The sequence below is a fragment of the Malaya genurostris genome, chromosome 3 (assembly GCF_030247185.1).
Source record: "Malaya genurostris strain Urasoe2022 chromosome 3, Malgen_1.1, whole genome shotgun sequence".
NCBI lineage: Eukaryota > Metazoa > Arthropoda > Insecta > Diptera > Culicidae > Malaya > Malaya genurostris.
Genome location: NC_080572.1, coordinates 90,296,794 through 90,303,888, shown reverse-complemented (window position 1 = coordinate 90,303,888; position 7,095 = coordinate 90,296,794).

The window sequence follows — 7,095 nt, the reverse complement described above, 5'->3', positions numbered from 1 at the left end:
TTCATTAGTCCATAGCTTACGAAATTCTATATGCATTTTTCGCAGTGTATGATTATGAGTCAAAAATGTTTTTCCTCAGTGTAAAATTGAACCCACAACAAACTTTGACTTCGGCTCGCACACATTCCAATTTCGTATATGAATAGATCTGCGCACTCTGCATCGGTGTGAGTAACTGAGACGTCAAATTGCTCAATAGCGGAATGAAACCAGTGCTACTAGATTTGCCACAATGGTTATTTCATTAGTATTTAACATGCTCTTCCTAGTAATATTCGAAGCCAAAACAGTTTTATTGAAATATTAATATCAATAATATAATTAAACTAATGTCACGGATACCAAAAACATACTTTTTGATGAGATTTTGAAGAAGAAAAACAATTTTTGTTTTGTAACATTATGAGATAACTTGGCAACTTTGCGAAACCAAATGAGGTGAAAACAAAGCGCAATCAAGTGAACTAAGTGAAAAACTTTCATCTCATATTTTCAAAGACTTTTATTGTTTGTCGTTTAGTTTTTGAAGTATTGAATCGTTAATTAAACAAGTGAACATTACTAATTATGAAGTCATCCAGCATTCAATCGACGACACGACCTGCCACTCGTCTATCAAAACTGTATCGTAAATTTAACTACCCCTCAGTAACTGGAAATGTCATATCGAAAATGCTAGTGAATTTTTTTAAACTGGCAGCACAAGTTGATATATTTATTGATTTTGAATAACAGTCACCATAACCTTGGTTACTGCATATCGAAGGCAAGATGAATGTAAACAAAATAAATTTCAGATCGGTTATTATATTACGGAACATTTTAATGGATTTACCTGACTCGAGTGGAATGTAAAAATTGAGGAGTATGAGTTATGTCTTTTATAAAGCCAAGTTCAAAATTCAGGTCGACTTGAAACCGTTGTGTGAGAAGGAAATGACCGACAACGAGCTAAGCGAGGCTAATGATGTGCGGTACCTGCATAACGTACGGTAAAATGATTTCTTTGCGGAATTCCACTAGTAATCCTCGAATAGTGAAATACTGTTTCCACTGCTGCGTAATCAACCGACACAAAACAATTTTGACACCGGCATATTACACCGAATCCTACTGCCCAGAAAAGCTAGCAGTTGAAGTGTACGGATGAATCGCTGGAAGCAGATCATTGTCCTCGTTCGTTAGTTTCATCCATAGTTTCGTTTAAATTCCGAAAATCGAGTTCATTTAAATGCATTTCTGTTTAATTTGGACAAAGTTTAACACTAATAGAACTATTCCACCGCTTTCAAAACATGTTTATTTGTTTTGGGGTTCCTTGGTAACTAGTCCATAGCAACTTAAACAGTGTTGCTCGAGAAGATTATTTTTATCATTTACAAGGGGTCGCTAGATTTGTGGTAACTGGCGGTGAATCATTAGCGAACAGTTTTAATGCTGATTTTTCTTCGGAGTGCCTGGTCGTGTCGTCGATGCAATGGTAGTGTAATTGTGCGAAAAAGTGATCATGTTTTGAGACGAATCGATTAGTAGATAATCAGAAAGATGACGAACTGTAAATCTTGAGACGAAAATGTGTCCTAAATTGAAAAGTGAGTTTATTTTAAATGAAAAAAACGATAACCGAAGAACTTAAAATCATTTCTTTCAATAGGAAAATGTGACAATAGCTTTTATAATCATTTTAAAACATTTCACAGTTTGGTTCAGGTAGGTTTTAAAATTATATTCATGTTCAAAGTAATGAATTGAAGGGATGAGATGGAAATAGGAGCTCAGATGAAATAGGGAGCCGTTACTCTATCTGTTTCCGAACGCCAATATTCTATGATAAAATCAAAATTACAATGATTGTTTATTGTCACTCTCAAAGTGACGTTCATAAATGTGTGCGTTCAATGCCATTATCCGTGTTGCTAGTTGCGATTTTTAACAACTCGACATGATATCCCGGATATCATGCTAAAATGGTGATACGCGTTGACATCCAATTGTATGGGATATCAAGTGATATCGCACATGATATCATCGGATATCAAGTATATCCGTATATCACTTGATATCAGCGATAATTTGAACATACTATAACTCAATGCCAGATATTGCAAATTTTCTCGGATTTTGTCAGATCTCACCAGATCTGTACGGTTTTGGCCTCTATACGATAGGTGGTGAGCAACGTTGCCAGGTATACCGATACCTGGAGTGACTATAACCAGAGTGACGACAGCTGTTCGTTTGGAATGACAGCTACCAGTTCCAAACAAGCAAACGACCTGTCAGTTCAATGTAATGCCAATGGAATATTTTGAATTGTTGCCAACATTATGGATGAGAAGTCGTCACTCTACCGATACCGGTATACCGGTCGGTATTTATACCACCGGTATTTATACCGCCATACAAACATGTTCTCCAGAAATACCGATAATTGACTGATGACTGATCATACAAACATGAGAAAAGGTTGTGGTAAGACCTTTTTTTTTGCTCACCTACTAACTCAGCCCCGGTAACATTTTCGTGGTACTTATATTGCAGATATTCTGATACAGATATGGTACACATATATTTTTGCGCCGGATACAGATTTTTGGAAAAATTGTCTGGCAACGCTGGTGCTGAGACCTATTTTTTTTTTGCTCACTATAAATATGAAATGAAGCCCGTTTGGTCTTCTCACAGACTAACAGACAGGACACTCAAATTACATTCTTCAATCATTTTAACGGTCATTTCGAATATTCCTTTAGTTGGGACAGTACTCGCATATGTCATGATGGCGCCACGTTACCCTATCAAAAACATCCTGTCTGTTATCTAGACTGTGTTTATTTTTTTCATTTACCAACAGAGTTGCCATTCATACAGAATTACCTGTAATGTATTGATTTGTATACGTCCATGCGAATTTCATGCAGGATACAGATTTAATACATATTGCCAAAACTATATACATAATTGTGCCTACTTCTCATCCTCCAACGCAATACAAAATCGAACCCGTTTTGTTACAACATTTACTTGCTTCTGGTCTGCCGGCACTTAATTTCGAGTGAAAACTACCAACACAGTAAAAAATAGTCTAGATGAACAACGTTGAGTCAAATAAATGGTTACCTTCCAACATCGCGAAAAAGTTAAATATATTATCAACGTAATCCAATAATTTATTGTGACGATTCATTTCCAAATATTATGATGAAATCAAGCATCTTAGCAAGCAGTTGATCGTTGTTGACAAACGAGGGGAAACCAACTAGTAAAAAAAACTTTTACATAACACAAGGGGTGTACCGATAGTAAATAGTACGCGCAGTACAATATAGGTGGAACTAGTGCATCACGAAAAATTATTTTTATAAGAATTTACTCATACTGTCCTGTTTGTTAGTCTGTGATCTTCTCCCAATATTTTAATATTCATTTGCAATATTTAAAGCGTCAAACGCTTGAATTTTTCGAAAAATCCGGACTCAAGTTATCAAGCCAATTGGATTGATGCTATTGACAATACTTTGGATTGACAATAATATCCCAAGTAACCATGTGCATTATATCACTGCACATTTACTACTCTATTTCGACATTGTTAAAGTTTAATTACACTAATCCTGCATATTTTAAAGCAATGTGCTTTAAATTTGCAATAAAAATGTAATGATTCATTATCTTACAACAACTTTTCACCTTGCTATATATCGACTATCTATGCTATATTTTGAAGCTACGAAACTTTAATTATAACAGTGCATTGTAATTGAATTGCTACATTAATCCAATGCTTTGGTGTCAATAAAAAGTAGAATCGCTTGCATTGTTGTTGAATATAGCGTTTCATTAAAAGCCATACTATATGCAAATTTCCAATCTATTTTTAGAATCTGTCGGTAAGTCAGTAAATAGTTGAAAAAAATAGCAGAATGGATAATCGGAAGAAATGGCAAATGCTGTTGAAAAGTGGAAATTTTAGAAGAAAAGTTCAAAAATATCGCAATACTCGATGAATGTTAAATTCTAAATCAACTGCGGGCGTTAAGTTGATGATCGACAACTAAGCATTTGTTTTCATTAGTTCAGTTTAATCAGGGATGCCAGGACATTTTTCAAAAATTTGTGTTTATCATTAATATGAAATGGAATGGAAAAACATTTTTTGTACGTTTTCACAAGCAATCTTAGAGGATTTAAGGAATCTATGTCTGTTTGTATTCTCTTGGAAAAATCTGTTATTTTGAAAATCTGTACAACGCATTGGAAATTTATGATATACAAAATGGTCGGCATCTCTGAATTCAATCACACTGTTAATATGCTACAGTTTTCCAAGATTATTTTATTGATTTTTTTTTTTCAGAACAATATGTAAGAACAATGTAATGATCTGAAGCCAAAATAGCTCGATTCTTATTTCTGAACAAACAGTGCAAATTATCAAGTTCATTTACAGTTCCATGTGAAAGATGCCAGTTAAGAAGCCAGAAAGTCACGGTCGTTATTGGTTCGAGCCCAGTTAATGGAAAAAAATTATTCAGACTGGAGTTATTACAACGTACAATGAAAATATATAGCTCCTAATATTCATGTGTTTATGTTGAACATTAAATAGATTTTTTAACATTTGAATTGGTTTACAAAGCATTATTTAGGCACTCTTATTGCATCATGGCATATTAAATCTACAGTTGAAATTGTTTCCATCGATAAAGTAGATATTTACGTTATATCTGCATTAATAATGTATAATTCCTGCTTCATCTGTCAGATCCTAGAAGAGTCTAATAATCGCCCTTTTCAGCTTTATAACACCATTATAATTATGTTTACAATTCAGTAGCATTTAATTAATTTATTTTCAGAATTTTTTGAAGCCGAAATAATGCTGAATTATAATGCATATGGTTACTTGGGATTGTCACGTGTAAGGGTAACTTTTGAGTCAGGAACAGATTTTTGGAAAAAAAAATCATGGTAACTCTGCATGTCATTTAAGTACGATTCAAGTACGATTCGGACGGTCCGGCTTCTTCCGTCACCGTCACCGAAACGTCAATGTCCGTCACCGTCATTCTGATTCACACGATCCGGTTTCCTATCCGTGTCCGTCATGTCATTTTCTTACACGCAGAATTTGAAGAACTTAGTTTCGCACAATTTTATTCCATTAATACAAAATCTGAGAGCTTTTGAAGCCAGTCGATCTGTTGTTATCCTACCTTTTTATCGAATAAATAACATTCAAAATTAACTAGAAGGAAGAAAAAGCAATACAATCAGTTCCACTTAACAACGTAACGTACTTTGCAAATCTACTGATAAGTTTAATTACTTATATGTGGTATATTTCGTTTAGGAGTGGGATCTTGACACCAAATATATACATAACAAACGTCAGCTCAATACCGTAACCATATGAATCGTGCATGTGTACGATAATCACAGTCCGTCAAATATTCTTTCGGAGAAATGTTGACGGAGCTTGCCATTGACGTTCCGGATCTCTGCTGGATCGTGTGAATGCGCAAAGGGAAAACTCATTTGACTAATTTTGACGGAGGCTGACGTTCCGGCTCCTTCCGTCACAGTCAACCTCCGTCACCGTCAACATTAATTACATTCATTCCTATGGAGCCATTCACTCGTAACGTCACAGTCACGGAACGCCTTGACGGACGGAGCGTGTAAACGTTCCGGTAAGGAAAGTATTATGTACGATTCAGACGATCCAGCTTTTTCCGTCACAGTCAACCTCCGTCACCGTCACCGTCAAGATTAATTTCATTAGGCCGATCCGACCGATCCAAGCTCTCCGGCGTTTTCCTTTTCTCTGCTTCGGCTATGGCTGAGCTGCACATGCACACAGCTGCATGTGCAGCTCATCCATAGACGAAGCGGAGAAAAAGTAGACGCCGGAGAGCTCGGATCGGCATAATGCGGATAGCCTTTAACACGCATTCTTATGGAGCCATTCACACGTAACGTCACAGCCATTCACACGTAACGTCACACGTAATCTTGACGGTGGAGGTGACGGAGGTTGACTGTGACGGAAGAAGGCGGACCATCTGAATCGTACATAAGGCACTCTAGCCAGTGCTATCGTAACCCACGATGTAAAATATACTGATGATCACGTTTTTCTATGTGTTAGTGCGGTTGTCATTTTATTTTGGAATAACATAGAGACGTGAAGAAGAAAAAACATTAACAACCCAAGTAACAATTCGAATGTCTTATGGCTTTGATTATAATTTATAGGAGTTTTGTAATTAATTTTTCAATCACTATCTGTTTTATGACAACTATAATAAGTGTCTCTTTTGACAAGTAATATCATAGTTTTCAAAGCTTCTATAAAACTCTTTACCAAGACTAACAACTGGACTAAAAATAAAGCAATTTGTACTAGAATAAAACCATGCAAATGCTAGAATAAAACCATGCAAACGCTCTTAACATATTCTTTAAAACATTATTGTCCGTTGAATAGTTTCATAAATCTAGTTTTGTGTGTGTGCGTGTTCATTGAGGGTTCTAAAGTACATTTATGACACATGGGCTGTTTGATTTATTGCTTCTTAAGTTCAGTGTAACTTGCATTAAAGAAAATTTCGCGGCCGCCATTATGATGTTCTTTGCCGTAGCCTTTATTGACATCAAATAAACTTCGAAATGCAAAAATATGATGGACTTTCAACGTATACAAAAATGACGATGAATTAGAAAATAATTTTCATAAATCAAGGAGACTTTTGCAAAACCGCATTTATTTCAAGACGATAAGCTATAATTCTTATATTTATCCATACATTCATGATAAAAATAAAAGCGCATAAAGTTTCTACGTTCGAAAAAATCTTCAAACTCGTAAATAAAATACAATATATTCTTACTGATTGCATTCAAAGCAAACATGGCACACACACATAGTCAAGAAAAATAATTCTTCACTTTGCATTATATAGCTTATGAAGAATGGTCCACTTGGCAGGAACATGCTCTTATAGAGGTTCTCAGTAGGCTTTCGTGGAGTTTAAAGTTTTAATGCAAGATTTATTTAGAAGCATTGAAGACAGCTACAAGTATTTATTAATA